The sequence below is a fragment of the Elephantulus edwardii genome, unplaced genomic scaffold, assembly GCF_000299155.1.
Source record: "Elephantulus edwardii isolate Elephantulus edwardi_28Jun2011 unplaced genomic scaffold, EleEdw1.0 scaffold00019, whole genome shotgun sequence".
NCBI classification, from domain to species: domain Eukaryota; kingdom Metazoa; phylum Chordata; class Mammalia; order Macroscelidea; family Macroscelididae; genus Elephantulus; species Elephantulus edwardii.
The window spans coordinates 20,180,454-20,195,996 of record NW_006399769.1 but is presented as its reverse complement, the minus strand read 5'-3'; the positions used below and the strand labels follow the sequence as shown (position 1 = coordinate 20,195,996).

The window sequence follows — 15,543 nt, the reverse complement described above, 5'->3', positions numbered from 1 at the left end:
CTATTATATATATATTTTTTTCACTTATATTCTTAGTGTACTGGAAGCAATGTAGTCTAAGTTATATGACAGACTTTTCCCATTTTGTTAGTGTATTTTTGTGGGACCTTCACATGAAGTTCTAGGGGGTTGACCAGCAGAAGTCTCTACTGCTTCTTAAATCTGTTAATTTGGCAAGGAACTTAATCACCTGGGGCCTTGGTTTTCTCATATGTAAAAGAGCTTAATTTTCAGTGCCTCCTTCTCAGGGGTGTGGTACACTGACGACAGCCAAATATTAACAATCATTTTCCATTCCGTGTGACTGGAATAGAGAAATCAGTTGCGAAACAAAGCATTTGATGCCTTCCTCAAACTCTTAAACATTATTTCTTTGGAGTTGGCATGCAAATAGACTTGTGGAATTACAATGTAATTATTAAAATCTAGTGGTTATCTCTTCACAGTGTTTGAGTTAATCAATCATACACAATAGAGAGAAAACGTCTGTGACAGCTGTAATTTGAAGAACCCCCAAATTTTCCCTCTCTGGTTGTTTACATATGTGTCTCTCTGGAGTTTACAGAAGACAGTGAAATGCCTACCCTTTGGATAGATACAGCATGGGACAGAAAACGTGCAAAGGAACCTACAAAATTTTATAAAGAGCCATCCTGCAAATGGCAGTGAGCAACTTCTGTTCTTAAGGAATATGAGACAAGAAATGGACCAGAGACCAGGACAAGGTTAGGACAGGAAACAGCATTTTCTCTTTGACAGTGCTGCTTTTTAAAATTTTAATTACACACACACATATATGCACATACACATTCAAGTCCATCTAGAATAATCTAGATAATTGAATTCCTATTTGCCAACCAGAACAAGGGTGGCATGGTGAGCCATAGCCTTGTGAGGTGTCTGGTCTGGGCATGCAATGGGCTATATTTTGTTTGGTTTGTTTATTGCATTTTCTAAGATTACTTCATTCATAAGGGGGGGGGGAAGAACCCAAGACAGTTATGGGTACTGGACTTAGAATTTGTTTTTAATCAACTAGAATAATTTTCCACTTCAAAAGGCTGTAGGCCTTAGAGAAATCCTTAGAGACTGCCTCTCTGCCATGCGGGGGCTGTCTGGGAAGGTAGAGAGGAGGCCCACGTGTTCTCTGAGCAGAGCCATGTATAAAAGCAGTACGTCGTGTGGTGATCTGCACGAGGAGGCCTCCACCGCAGATGTTCCTACTATGCTAACATCCGTTACCCATTCCAGGGTTTAATTCCTGGAGTTGAAAGGTGAACAAAGTCAGCAAAGCCCTTTGCTGAGTCAAACCTAGAAGCCAAGGTTTTGAAACAAAAGAAGTAGCATTTTGGTCAAATTCAGTTTACACCATATTTTGGTGCTTACATTTCAGTCCAGTCTTCAACATTTTAACAAATGTGTAGGAGGTCTATTTCTGGGCCATATTCAGTGCACTAGATGTTTTTCAGGTTTTTTAAAGAATTATTTCTTAGTCATTATGATGTGATTGATCAACACAACATTTTATGTTGTTGTTATGTGCCATCAAGTTGGAACCAGTTCATTGTTGACTTCTAGAAGGTTTTCAGACGCTATAAATTGCATGGACAGAGATTTTCTCAGTGCAGCTGGTGGCGTGGTAGCACAAATATTTATCCTATAGGCTAGCAGAGTGGGTATTTTTTAAGGTGCTAAAAATATACATAAACAAGTATTTCTCAGTTCAGCATTTTTCATGTGTAATTCAGTTGCATTTGATATTTTGTGATGTACATTCATTGTCACTACCCTTTTCCAAATTATCTTACCACCACTAACAGAAAGGGAGCTCTGGTGCTAGGTAGGAGGTTGTGCTGCAATCCTAAAGGCATGGTGTTCAAATCCACCAGCTTTTCTGAAGGAGAAGGATGGGCAATCTCCCCCTGTGTGACTTACTTCCACTGAAAACTCGCTGGAGGGTCAGCTAAGGGTCAGTTTGGACTCAACAGCACACAACAACAACAACAACAACAGAAACTTAGAGAGCTCTAGTTACCTAATGGGTAAAGAGTTGTGCTGCCAATTCAAAAATACATGGTTTGAATTCATCACCTGCTTTGCAGGGAAAAAAAGACAGGTCTTTGGAAAGGGACATCATGCTTGGGAGGGTGGAGGGACAGCACAGGAGGGGAAGGCCCTCTCTGATGTGGACTGATTCAGTGACTGGGGTAATTAGGGTAGGTGTGTCGGAGAGAGTGTGATTGGCACAGGATAGAGCAGAGTTTACGGCTGTTGTACATAGGATTGCTATGAGTCGCAAGCGACTCGATGGCACATGACTACAAACAACAACAATCTCCTCCCAGGCAATTACAGTCTCTGAAAATCCACTGGAAGTTCAGCTATGGGTCAGTTCCAACGTTTCAGAACATACTAACAACAGAAACGTAATGCCCCTAAGCAACAACTCCTCATTCTGGTAGTTAAGTCCGGGGACTTGTGTGCTGCTCACCCAAACTGTGTGTCTCTGGTGGTTTGAAACCTCTGACAACTTAGAACAAAGTTGGACAACCTCTTCCCTTGTGATTTGTAGCCTCTAAACCCCAAAGGAAGCCCATTCTACAGCAATAAGGTTTTTAGTTTCCCCTCCTTCTCATCATTGTTAAAAGTCTTTAGGGAGGTCTGGTGACTTAGCAATAAGCAATTGTGCTGGCAACGTACGAGGTTCTAACCCCCCAGCTGCTGCACTGGAGACAGATGGGAATTCTCCTCCCATGCAATTTACTGCCTCTGAAAACCCACTAGAAGGTCAGCTATGGGCCAGTCCTAACTCACTGCTACACAACCCCAACAAAAACTGTTCATTTTTATATTGCTATTTCCCTCAGTCATTTGATTAGACATTGTCCTACAACAATCTAGAGAGATTTTCATGAGCATGGTCTAAAGATCCTTACAAATCTCTCAGCACAGAAGTAAAGATCCCTTTCTGGGATCCTAGAAAATTTAGCTAATAGACTGTCATAGACCTATGTGGTTCTTTTACCAGGAAGTCCAAACATCAGGCCAGGGCCACGCCCAGGCAGTACTCATGAAGAGTCAATGGGTCACTGCCTCTATTCAGTGCTACACTAATGTCCAAGTGGGTCCCATTTAGCAAGACGATGTTGGTGGTGGTAGTGGTGACAATGATTGTAATACACACAACCATATTTGTCATCACTAACTATTAGAGTGATTACTGTTTGTCAGGCATGGCTGTAAAACCTCATCCTATATTAACTTGTGTACCTAACAGCCTTCAATATGGATTGATGCTCAACATCAAGAAAACAAAGATTCTTATCACTGGCAGAATCATGATAGGTGGTGAAAAGATTGAGATTGTTAACAGTTTTCGTTTGCTAGGCTCCACAATCAACACTCTTGGTACCAGCAGCCAGGAGATCAAGAAACGAATTGCATTGGGAAAGTCTGTTGTCAGGAACCTCTCCAGAGCAACTGAAGATGCACCTGATCCAGGCGATAGTCTTTGCAATTGCTTGTTATGCATCAGAGAGCTGGACAATGACTATGGATGATAGAAGGATAATTGATACCTTTGAGCTGTGGTGCTGGAGAAGAGTGTTGAATATACCATGGACTGCCAGGAGAACAAGCATTTTTGTTCTAGAGAGAGTGAAATCAGGCTGCTCCTTGGAGGCAAGGATTCTGAAGCTTCATCTGAAATACTTTGGGCATGTTGCAAGGAGGGACCAGTTCTTGGAGAGGAACATCATGCTTGGCAGAGTGGAGAGACAGTGCAGGAGAGGAAGACCCTCAACGAGATGGATTGATTCAGTGACTGAGGTAATGAGGGTAGGTGTGTCGGAGACAGTAAAGTTGACAGAGGAGAGAGCAGGTTTCAGGGCTTTTGTACATGGGGTTGTTATGAGTCGCAACCAACTCAACGACACATACCAACAACAAACAACCTAACAGCAACCATATGAGGTGGGTTGCTACTATCTCCATTGTACAAATGAGGAAACTGAGTAAAGAGATGTTAATAAGTCATCCAAGGTCACGCAGGTAGTTAATGTTGGAACTTGACTTTGAACTCAAGCAGTCTGGTTCCTGAACTCACACTCTTAAAATAGGAGGCAAATACATGTAGCCGTCATTTTTTTTTATCCCTGCACCAAACTAGTCTTTGTTATCCTTGAAAGCATAATCTTTAAGGCAAGTCGAATATCCAAGAAAAATGCCTCTCCTCCTTGGAAGTATAGGCCTCTTTGATATTAAAGTGGAGGGAGTGGAGGCAAGGAACACAAGGGAGAAGGTTTTCTAATTTCTAGCCTTCCTGGATTATATCCTGTTCTAGAAATTGCTCACAAAGTGTGTTGGGAATATCTAACCCTGGGGAAAGGCCAGAGAGCTGAGCCATCATTAAATCCTTCAAAAAGTCAGTCCTCCAAAGGTTTTCTTTATTTTCTTTTAGCAACACAATCAAGGAAGAATCTTACTTTGGTATGACTCAGACTATTTCAGAAGAACTCTTTTCCTGATAAGGGCCTCTACATACCAGACTCTAGTAAGAATGTCTGAAATTCTTTCCTTCGATTGGGGAAAGGCTAAAGTGTTGTCTGGACATGATAAAAATTCATAAGCATTGCTACAAGGAGAAGGATAGTCTTGGTTCTTAAATTTGAAAAAGAGAAAAATGCATCCCCACTTAAAACTCCAAAGTCATCATTGTGTCGCTGACCACATCACTATAGTGACTTTGCTCCTCTGTGTTTCTGTGCACTGCTGAAAGAAAAAACATGCTCAGGACATGGAGGTGAACACCAGTTTGCATTGAATGGCCTTGCTTTTGTAAAAGAGTAAGTCAGTTTGTGCTCCAGAAAATGAAAGGAATTTGGGTAGATAGAATTAACAGGCAAGGGCAATAAGAACAAATGTTTATTAGAAGATGGTTGTGTGCCATCTCAATGTGTTATGTGCTAGAGCAGAGCAATTGACAATATAACCTCTGTGTGGATCATAACACACCATGGGTAACATTGACAAGAATCCCAGAATACTTAATTATGCTCATACAAAACTTATACCTAGAATACTTAATTATATATATCTTACACATAGACCAAGGTATACAAAACTTATACCTAAACCAAGGTATTGCTGTGTGAACAGAGCAAGGGAACACTGTATGATCAAAAAATCACAAAAGTGTCAGTCAGGGTTGTAACCTGATACAGTACCTGGGGCAGTCAGGGTAGGTGTGTTGGAGTCAGGGAGACTGGCTTAGGACAGGGCAGGCTTCAGAGCTGTTGTACATAGGGTTGCTATGCATCACAGGCAACTCAATGGCACAAAACGACAACAATAACAACTTTGTATCCTGAGAAAATAATTTGAGAAGCTGGACTCTAGGAAGAATGGAACATCAGGATCTGAGGACGACTCATTAACAACCTGCCTTATGCAGATTACATAGCCTTGCTTGCTGAAAGTGAGAAGTATTTGAAACACTGCTGCAGAAGATCAAAGACGACAACCTTCAACATGGATTACATCTCAACATCAAGGAGTCCATAATCCTCACTGTTGGGATGAAGGACAGCATTGCAATAGATGGAGAAGATTGAATTTGTCAGTTATTTCATCTTACTTGGATCCTCAATCAACATTCTTGGTAACCAGCAGTCAGGAGACCAGGAGACATAGTGCATCGAGACGGTCTTCTATCAGGGACTCCTCCAAATTTATGAGGAGAAATGATCTAATTTTAAAGTCTAAGGTGCACCTGACTGGGCCATAAACTTTTAACCACTTGTTATGTATCTGAAACCTGGACAATGAATAAAGATGACAAGAAGAATTGATAGGTTTGGGTTATGGTATTAGAGAAGAGTACTGGATGTCCTATGGACTGCAAAAGAAAGCAGGTCTTGGAGAAAGTACAGTCTGTGTTCCTTAGAGGCTAGGATGTCAAAGCGCCATCTCACATATTTTGAGCATGTTGGTACAAGGGACTGTTCCTCAGTAATTGATATCATGCTTGGGAAGGTGGCTGGTCAATGAAAGAGAGGAAGCCTTCAAAGAGACGGACTGACAGAGTGACTGCAGCAATGGACTGAAGTATGTTAGAGATGATAAGGTTGGCATAGGATAACACGGAGTTCAGATCTGTTGTTTATGTTGTTATAAGTCAAACTCGACCTGATGGCAGCTGACAACAAATCACCTAGAACTACCTAACTGGGGACAGAGACAGAAACAAATAAGCAAAGACATAAAGTGGTGCTGTGGGCCGTCACAAACATAATAAGGTGAGCAGGGCTGGAGTGTAGGGGGGTTGTGGGTGGCAACTACACTGCCTAGTCAAGGAACATCTGCCAAAGAGACCATTAGGGACACAAGGAAGCTACCTTGTGACATTCAGGGAAGGAGAATATGGGCAGAAGAGCAAGTGTAAAAGTCCTGCTGAGGTGTCATAATGGTGACTGGTGAGAAGGGACACGGTGAAATGAGATCAAGGATGCAGGTTGGAGTGGCATCCACTTCCTAAACAACTTGCTTCCGGAAACTCGAACTTTGATAAATGTCTATAGTTGTACAGGGGTTTCAGGCTTTTTGTTCATAGGGTCGCTGTGAATTGTGCTTGACTCAAAGGCAATCAACAACAACAACAACAACAATAACAATGAATATAGAGAGTACTACACAGGTTTGGAATAAGGCATATGAGGGATCTAAAACACTAATAATCTGTGGGGCACCCCCTCCTCACACATTCAGACTGAGTATGTGAGGGGTGTCTGTGTGTATCAGTGTGTGTGTGTGAGAGAGCTATCCATGAGGTAACTTTTTTATACATTTAATCAATATTAAATCAGTGTAAGATTAGTGATTGAACATAAAAGTAGAGTATAACATTGTAATAGAAATAAATGATCCAAACTATAAAACTTTTAGTGGGCATTCAAGAACACTCTCTCTCTGTCTCTCTGTCTCTGTCTCTGTCTTTCTCTCTCTCTCTCTCTCTCACACACACACACACACACACACACACACACACACACACACACATTCTTCAAGTTCAAATTCTCTGCCATCAAGTATATTCCAAGTCACAGTGACTTTCCATTGGCTTTCTGAGCCCATTAAACCTTAATGAGAGGAGACTGCCCATCTTCTTCCCATGGAGCTGCAAGGTGAAAGAGGAACTGTACAACAGTCTTACCCAGTTAGTTTGTTGTGGTGGCGTAGCAGTCATCTACAGCGGCCTCTTACTCCCAGGAGTCACCTCTATAGGTTCTCAGAGATGCCTGCCATTCACATACCATTCCCCGATGCTGCACAATAAATCTGCTTTGGCATGTGGTTTACAGTTTTTCCCTTAGTTCCCTAAGAAGCTAGGGCTGTATATCTCCAGTGTTTCCTGTGACAATCTTCTTAGGCATAAATGCACCATCTTGGACAGGATCTACAGAAAGCTCAGGCTGACTACCTCAAAGATGATACCCTTTTTGCCATTCTCTTTCTTTAAATAGTTAATTATAAGTAGAAGTTACTCCATAAGTAGGATCTCAGTTTCCTGTGCCCTAAGCCCAGCAAACACAACTACTCAGGCATTTCAAAAGACTATTGCTAGCGTCCAAGCTGGACTTCCAAAGGTGACAGTGAGAACCCATATCCTTCCAACCTCCAGGCTATGCAAGAGTTTTAAAAGCCAAGAAGTAAAATTGCATAGTTTCTTTCAGAAATGTTATTGGTATTTTCCGGCTTCCTCTCCACCCAGTTAGAAAAGGGAAGCTGGTCCTTCTCCTGTCTGCTTCCACTTTAGGCATTAGTAGAAGACACATCAAGAAGTCCACTCTGGAACATGGAAGAAAAAGTCAACACCTACTGTGTTGGACCTCTGCTGAAACCAACACCATGAATCAACCCACCTGAACTTCCTATTGCACAGCAATTATAAGACACTCAAGTATTTGTTGTGAGGAGAGACCGGTCCTTAGAGAGGGACATCATGCTTTGGAGGGTGGAGGGACAGCGCAGGAGAGGAAGGCCCTCTATGAGGTGGATTGATTCAGTGACTGGGGTAATCGGGACGGGTGTATCAGAGTGCGACTGGCACAGGACAGAGCGGAGTTTAGGGCTGTTGTACATGGGGTCGCTATGAGTCGCAGGTGACTCGATGGCACACAACAACAACAACAACAACAACAACATGTTACAGAGGCTTAAAAATATACCTGGGACATAATTTTGTCTCTGGAAACCTGCTAGAGGGTCAGCTATGAGTCAGTTACGGCTCGATGGCACACAACAACATTTGTGAGAGACGTTATGAGTTCAGATTAAAATACAACTCTTAGAAAAGCTTGTGAGTGTGTAACTAAAGCTAGTTTATTACACAGTGGATGTATGTTCTTGTCTATTATCAGCACTGTATTTGAAATAATATAGAATATATACTTCAAGTGGAAAGGAAAGAGAAGGCACCACACCGAACGGCAAAAAGGAATGGCGGAGTGAAGAGCTGGAGCCTCGGATGGGATTCTCGTTCTCTTAGGCATTAGTTCTATAAACGTGGAAGCTGTGGGGTGTTTTCAAGCACAGAATTGGCCAAGAGCTGAGAGGAGATGGCTCATGCTTCTCATCGGAGCATCTGTGCCTTTGGGTTTTGACAGTGTAGCTCTTTACCACTAGGCCACCAGAACCCCCTCCTGGAGCTGCTGGGAAGACTTAAACCACCAATCTGTCAATTAGCAACGGTCAGCTTAACCTTTGTACTACCAGGGCTCCTTTGCCTTGGAAGAGCTTATAAATTCTCTAAGCTAAACTTTCCTGCTGTAAAATGAACCAACAGTCCTCGGTAATTACCTGATACAATTACCATAATAATGAAATAAGATGTTAGATGTGCGGTGTGGAGCACTCTGTAATGAGAGCCATTACTGACTATCTTTTGTTGGTCCTGTTGAATTGTAGTGGCTTGTGTTGTTCTCTGACGCCGGAAGCTAAGTCACCGCTATTTCAAGTACCAGTAAAGCTTCAGCGTAGTTTCCAGACTAGGAGAAAAGGTCTGGTGTTTCCCTTCTGAAAACCAGCCAGTGGAAACTCTATCATTCATTACATTGGAATATTGTCTGATTTGGTGTAGGAAGATGAATCTCTAGGTTTGAAGACACTCAAAATACTCAGTGAGCACAACAGTGAACTCAAGCATGCCAGCAATCATGAGGACGGAGCAAGACCAGGCCACGCTTTATTCCACTGCAGACAGGGCTTCCATGAGTGAGGCCAGCTCTACACAAACTGTCTGCTAGTGAGGTGAATTCCCAGCTTCCAACACTTCCAGTGAACAGAAGCAAATGCATCAAACCATCACTCATAATGTCACAGCTGGCCCCACACTGTGACCATCAACATGAAGGAGCATCTGAAAGCACCTTCTGAGATAAAGAAGAAATGTAAGAACCTCAGAAGCATGAAGCGGAGCGACTGTCTTTAGAGATCTGGCTCTCATGCTTCTGAATCTGTTGTTTCCTTTGGTTTCTAGCAATTTCCAAGACTTGATCTCTTACAACCTTCGAATCCCCCACAACCTTCAGTTCTGCAGCCACATTCACCGTCCTGTTCCCTGCCCTTCTTTACACCCAAGCTTAAGACTGCTGGGCATCAGGAACATTCATAGCCCCACACCTGCCCGTCAGAAGCATGGGAACACCTACAACCCCACTGTCTGAGACTAACTCATTCTTCACCAAAGGGCATATGGAGAGCTACTATGGGAAATTTTAGGAAAATTATGCCTGAGCTGAAATTATCTTTTGAATTCTGAAAACACTTGTATGCCAAAAATCATAGATTGTTCAGGCCATTTGAGGCTCCAGGGATCACAGCTGGCCAGAACCAAGCACTCCACACGCACCATTGACAGCCTCTTAGCAACCACAGACCTCAAAGGCCAGGAGGAAGAAATGATTGGAAGGAAGCAGAGGTAATCCCCAAAGTCAAACTCATTAGCTAAAGAAGATTCTGATGAGACAAGCTGGTCTTTCAAAGCATCTTTTAAGCTTTGGAGAGTTTCTAGGGTAACTGAGAGGTGCTATCATGGCACACCTCATCTTTCCTACTGCTGTCTCCTCCCATCCCCCAGATTTACAGCTGTGTTCCCTTCCATTACAGAGAATAAATGAGTTCTTCAGAGCTCATTTGGGAACAAGCCTGCAAACTAACATTCTTTTCCCAGTGGCAATATAAGATCAAAATTATCACTTCAGAAATATAATTACTGTTTGCAATCTCACTAGAAATCACTATTGGTTGAAGCCCTGGTGGATGTGGTGAGCATTACCATATATCTGCTTAACGAGGTGCAAAATGGTCTGAAACACTCACACCAAAACTTTTAAAAATTCCCAAACATCTAGAATATGCCACATGCATCAGTGGACCTAATGACATAATTATGTCTCAATCACGGAACACCCGAATTAACTCTTTAAACCACCAACTGCCTAGCAATGAACATTGCTGCTTTAGGATTTTCCCCAATCCTGTCAGGATCAAAACTAAGTCTCAAGGAAGGAATAAATTCAGGGGACATTTACATCCTTCTGTGAGATACTGTTTAGTCATAGCTGACTCATAGAACTCCTATACCTATAAAACACAGCCCTAAGTGATCCCTCCCCACAATCCCTCACAATTTCTGTCATTCCAGATCGCTGGGCCTCAAGCCAGATCACTGGACCTCAAGCCAGGTCACTAGGCCAATCCATCTTGACAGACTTCCTCTCCTTCACTGACCTTCCACCTTACCAAGCATGATGTCATTTTCTAGGGACTTATCTCTCCAGACAGAATGCCCAAAATAATAGAACATAAAGCTTCTCACTCGTTCCTCCTAAGAAGCACTCTGTCTGCACATCCTCTAAAGCATGCATTTTTTAAATTTCCTTTTTTTTGATAGTCCATGGTATTTTTGATATTTTTTTACCAACAACACAAGTCATAGGCATCAATTTTTCTTTTGCCTTTCTTATTCACCGTCCAACTTTTCACATGGATGTGAAGCACCTAAAATTGCCATGGCTTGGGTCAGGTGCACCTTAATCTTTAAAATGACATCTTTGCACATTAGTATTTGAAGGAACTCCTTGACAGCAGATTTTCCCAATGCAGTATGTCTTTTGAATTCTTGACTGCTCCTTCCATGGGTGTTGATCATGGGTCCATGAAATCCTTGACAACGCCAATATTTCCTTCATTTATATTTATTTAGGTTTCATTTATGTTTTATTATTACAGTTGTGAGGACTGTTGTTTGTCCGATCCATACTTTGATTTTCCTCATTAAGTGAGTTGATGATACTCCCTCAAAACCACATTTACATTGAATTCAGTGGGTTTCTAAGATTGTCAGTCACGTGAGAGCTGACTTCCTTTTTCCTGAGGAGCCACTGGTGGATTTGAACCACCAGAGAAGTGAGCCTTTGGGTTAGCAATGATCTCTCAATGGACTACACCAACAGAGCTCCCTAAGGAGACCTTAGTTATCCAAAAATTACCTAGTCTTTATGAAAGTTAGTCAGATTGGAACATCAGTGGTATTCTCATAGACAGATTGGAAAAGAAACAATCTCATAAACTAGTTTCTCATTGCAGGCACTACTGACAAATTGGGTGACATAAATCTTTGCAGCATGAAGATGTCCTGTGTACTATGAGTTAAAGTTAACTTGATGGCACCTAACTACAATGACATGTACATGTTGGTCTCCATCTTGAAAAGTGTTTGGTAATAGGACCTGCATGCATCTTGTTCTTTTCTACCTAGCATACAGTATTAGAATGATTAGTGGATGGATGCAAGAATGAAGATAAATTTTGGCTTTGGGAGCTCAGAGAGGTTGCCCATGAGCTGAACTTTAAAAGATGGGTAGGCTTATAAGAGGCAGAAGATTGTAGGGATCAAGTATTCTAGATTGCATAGAAATAACTGCATGAGCAAAATTATCAAAGTGCAGGGTACCAAGAAAAGACAAGAAGTTCGGTACATGATGATAGGCAGAAGAGAGATTTATGGAGGGGAACTGAAGTGATCTGGTGCTAGAAAGGTAAGCTGAGGCCACTTCATGAAGAGTGCTTAATGCTTCAATGAAGAATTTGGGGTGTATTCTGCATGAAGAAATTCTGAATGAGTGGGCTGTGAAGAAGTGTTCTGACAACCAGACTTACCCATGCTTCAGGAAGCTGATCTTTCCAAGTGGAGGGAAGGATGATCTGGAGTGAGGAAATCAAGGAGCAGGAATTGGGTTTAGGAGATTCCATTAGGACTCATTTGATGTCAATATTGTGTGTATATGTTATGTTTTTGTAAGAGAACATTTCTTGAAAGCTTGGTAGCCTCATTTGGTGGAACAACTACCTCCTGAGCACCTCTGCTGTGTTGGAGTTTACCTTCTTGTTTCGTTTTTATCTGAATTTTATTGAGTTCTGAATTATTAATGTATGTGCATAGAGACAAGATTAGATAGAACAAAATGCAAAGACTGCCCCACTCTTTGGTTACGACTTGCTCAGTTCTCTTTCTCTGATGACAGAAAATGCCATTGTTAGAGGTTTTCTAGAACTTCTCCAAGGGACACTGTGTGCCTAAGAAGAATATGTGCAGAAACAGTCTCTTCACTCCTCTTTCCTGAGTTATAATTGACATATTAACTGTACGTATCTAAAGTATATGGTCAGATACATTTAACCTGTGCATAATGGGAAACCAGTGCCATAAGCTACACAAAATGAGTAAGTCCTTGTGTTCTTTGTCATCCTTCCCTCCTATCCCTCCCACAATCCCTGATTCTCTTTAAGCCCTGAAAACCACTTTTTTTGCTGGTGTATTATTTCTCATTTTCTAAGTGGAATGTAAATGAGATAAAACAGAGGACATTATGCTGAGTGAAATATCTCAGTCACAAAAGGACAAATACTGCATAGTGCCACTGTTGTTAAATGAGACTAACATTGGGGTTGGGGAGAACTTAAGAAAAGATGGTATAAATAATGTATTCTGCATTGAAACAGATGAGAGAAAGAACTGTTTAAACGGGATATATGATTAGGTTTTTTTTTTTCAACAAACAACAATTATTTATTGAGCGCCTACTATGTGCCAGGCACTGTTCTAGAACTCCCTCAAGGAGAAAAAAAAAGATAGAGGCAGAAATGCAAATTCTGAGGGAGAGGAAAGGGGAAGTTGAGGAAGAAGGCTGAGGGAGCTGAGAAGCCCTAGGTGATAGGACACTCTGCCTTAAGCCTCCTCTTCAGGCTCCTCACCGAAGTCTTCCTCCTCCTCTGCGGTGGCATCTTGGTACTGTTGGTACTCAGAAACGAGGTCATTCATGTTGCTCTTGGCCTCGGTGAACTCCATCTCGTCTGTACCCTCACCGGTGTACCAGTGGAGGAAGGCCTTCTGGCGGAACATGGCGGTGAACTGCTCTGAGATACACTTGAAGAGCTCCTGGGTGGCGGTGCTATTGCCAATGAAGGTAACTGCCATCTTGAGGCCACGGGGCGGGATGTCACAGGCAGCGGTCTTGATGTTGTTGGGGATCCATTCCACAAAGTAGCTGCTATTCTTTTCTGTACATTAAGCATCTGCTCATCCACCTCCTTCATGGACATCCGTCCTCGGAAGACAGCAGCCACAGTGAGGTAGCGGCCATGGCGGGGGTCACAAGCAGCCATCATGTTCTTGGCATCAAAGACTTGCTGGGTGAGCTCAGGCACAGTAAGGGCCCAGTACTGCTGACTACCACAGCTGGTTAGTGGGGCAAAGCCAGGCATGAAGAAATGGAGACGTGGGAATGGCACCATGTTGACAGCCAGCTTGCGGAGGTCAGCATTGAACTGGCCAGGGAAGCGGAGGCAGGTGGTGACGCCGCTCATGGTGACTGAGACAAGGTGGTTGAGGTCTCCATAGGTTGGTGTGGTCAGCTTGAGGATACGGAAGCAGATATCGTAGAGGGCTTCATTATCAATGCAGTAGGTCTCATCGGTGTTCTCTACCAACTGGTGGACAGAGAGGGTAGCATTGTAGGGCTCAGCCACAGTGTCGGATATTTTGGGTGAAGGCACCACACTGAAGGTATTCATTATGCGGTCAGGATACTCTTCTCTGATCTTGCTGATGAGCATGGTGCCCATTCCGGAGCCTGTGCCTCCACCGAGGGAGTGGGTCAGCTGGAAGCCCTGCAGGCATTCACAGCTCTCAGCCTCCTTCCGCACCACATCCAAGACGGAATCAATCAGCTCGGCCCCTTCGGTATAGTGGGCCTTGGCCCAGTTGTTGCCTGCCCCAGACTGACCAAAAACAATGTTGTCTGGTCTGAAAATCTGGCCAAAAGGACCTGAGCGAACCGAGTCCATGGTTCCAGGTTCTAGATCCACCAAGATAGCACGAGGAACATATTTGCCACCTGTGGCTTCATTGTAGTACACTGAGATGCGGTCCAGCTGCAGGTCGCTGTCCCCATGGTAGGTGCCGGTGGGGTCAATGCCGTGTTCATCACTGATCACCTCCCAGAACTTGGCGCCGATCTGGTTGCCACACTGACCAGCCTGGATATGCACGATTTCCCTCATGGTGGAAAATTAAGGTTTGGGTGTTGGGGGTTTTTCTTCTCGCCTCGGGTGTGCGTGGGACAAAAGAACGATATATAGTTATTTTTCCCCCCCTCTGTGGATCACAGGCTGTGAGGATGGTAAGTGCCCTGGAGGCTGGAGCAGCAAGATCTGAATGCGGCAGCAGGAAGGTTCAGAGAGGGAGAAAGGAGGAGGGAGGGAGGCGGCCATGTGCTGTGTTTTATGTTCAAGATAAGCAGTTGTTAGGCTTCCTTGCTGGTGGTGCATTTTTCAAGTAATTTATTAGGATAATAGTGACTTAATCACAAATTCTTAGTCCCTGGAGTAATAATCTCACAGCTAATCAATCAGGTTAATGGGCTAGACATTGTTAACTTTTATTATTGCTCTAAACGTAGGCAACTATTTTCTATCTTTCTATATTGCAAACAATTATGTCTGAGCTTCTCCTGCCATCATTGTGGTACATACATTCAAACTCCTCTGCATAATTTAATAAAACACAAGTAAACATCTTTTTAGTATTCTCTGCTTTCAGCAGGTTGTATCTGACATCAGCAATGATATCTCTCACATCATTGTCATGGTCTCTTCTGAATCCAGCTTGCATTTCTGGCAGTTTCCTGTCCATGTACTCTTCCAGCCACTTTTAAACATTCTTCAACAGGATTTTACTTGTCTGTGATATTCATGATACTGTTTGAAAATTCCTTCAATCTATTGTACACTTTTTTTTATATATAATGGGAACAAATAATGGATCTTTCCTAACCAGATGGCCAGATAGAAGTCTTCCAAATCTCACAGCAAAGACTAGTGAGCATGTCCAGGGCTGCATCTCTCAGCAGAGATAGCGAGTTTTCCCAACTCATCAGAGAGACCAACAAGGGAATCCAAGGTCCCCACCTTGAAGTCGGGAAT

The 15,543-nt window shown here is 42.8% G+C and overlaps 2 pseudogenes across 1 annotated transcript; both read right to left on the bottom strand.

The window, feature by feature from the left end:
* The window catches only part of LOC102870734, a 9,470-nt pseudogene extending 5,339 nt beyond the window's left edge, over positions 1 to 4,131 (bottom strand).
* Positions 4,132 to 13,116: 8,985 nt separating this feature from the next.
* On the bottom strand, positions 13,117 to 14,775 carry LOC102844553 (annotated as a pseudogene). The gene has a single exon (XR_438846.1). The product of XR_438846.1 is annotated as a tubulin beta chain-like (transcript).
* Positions 14,776 to 15,543: the final 768 nt, after the last annotated feature.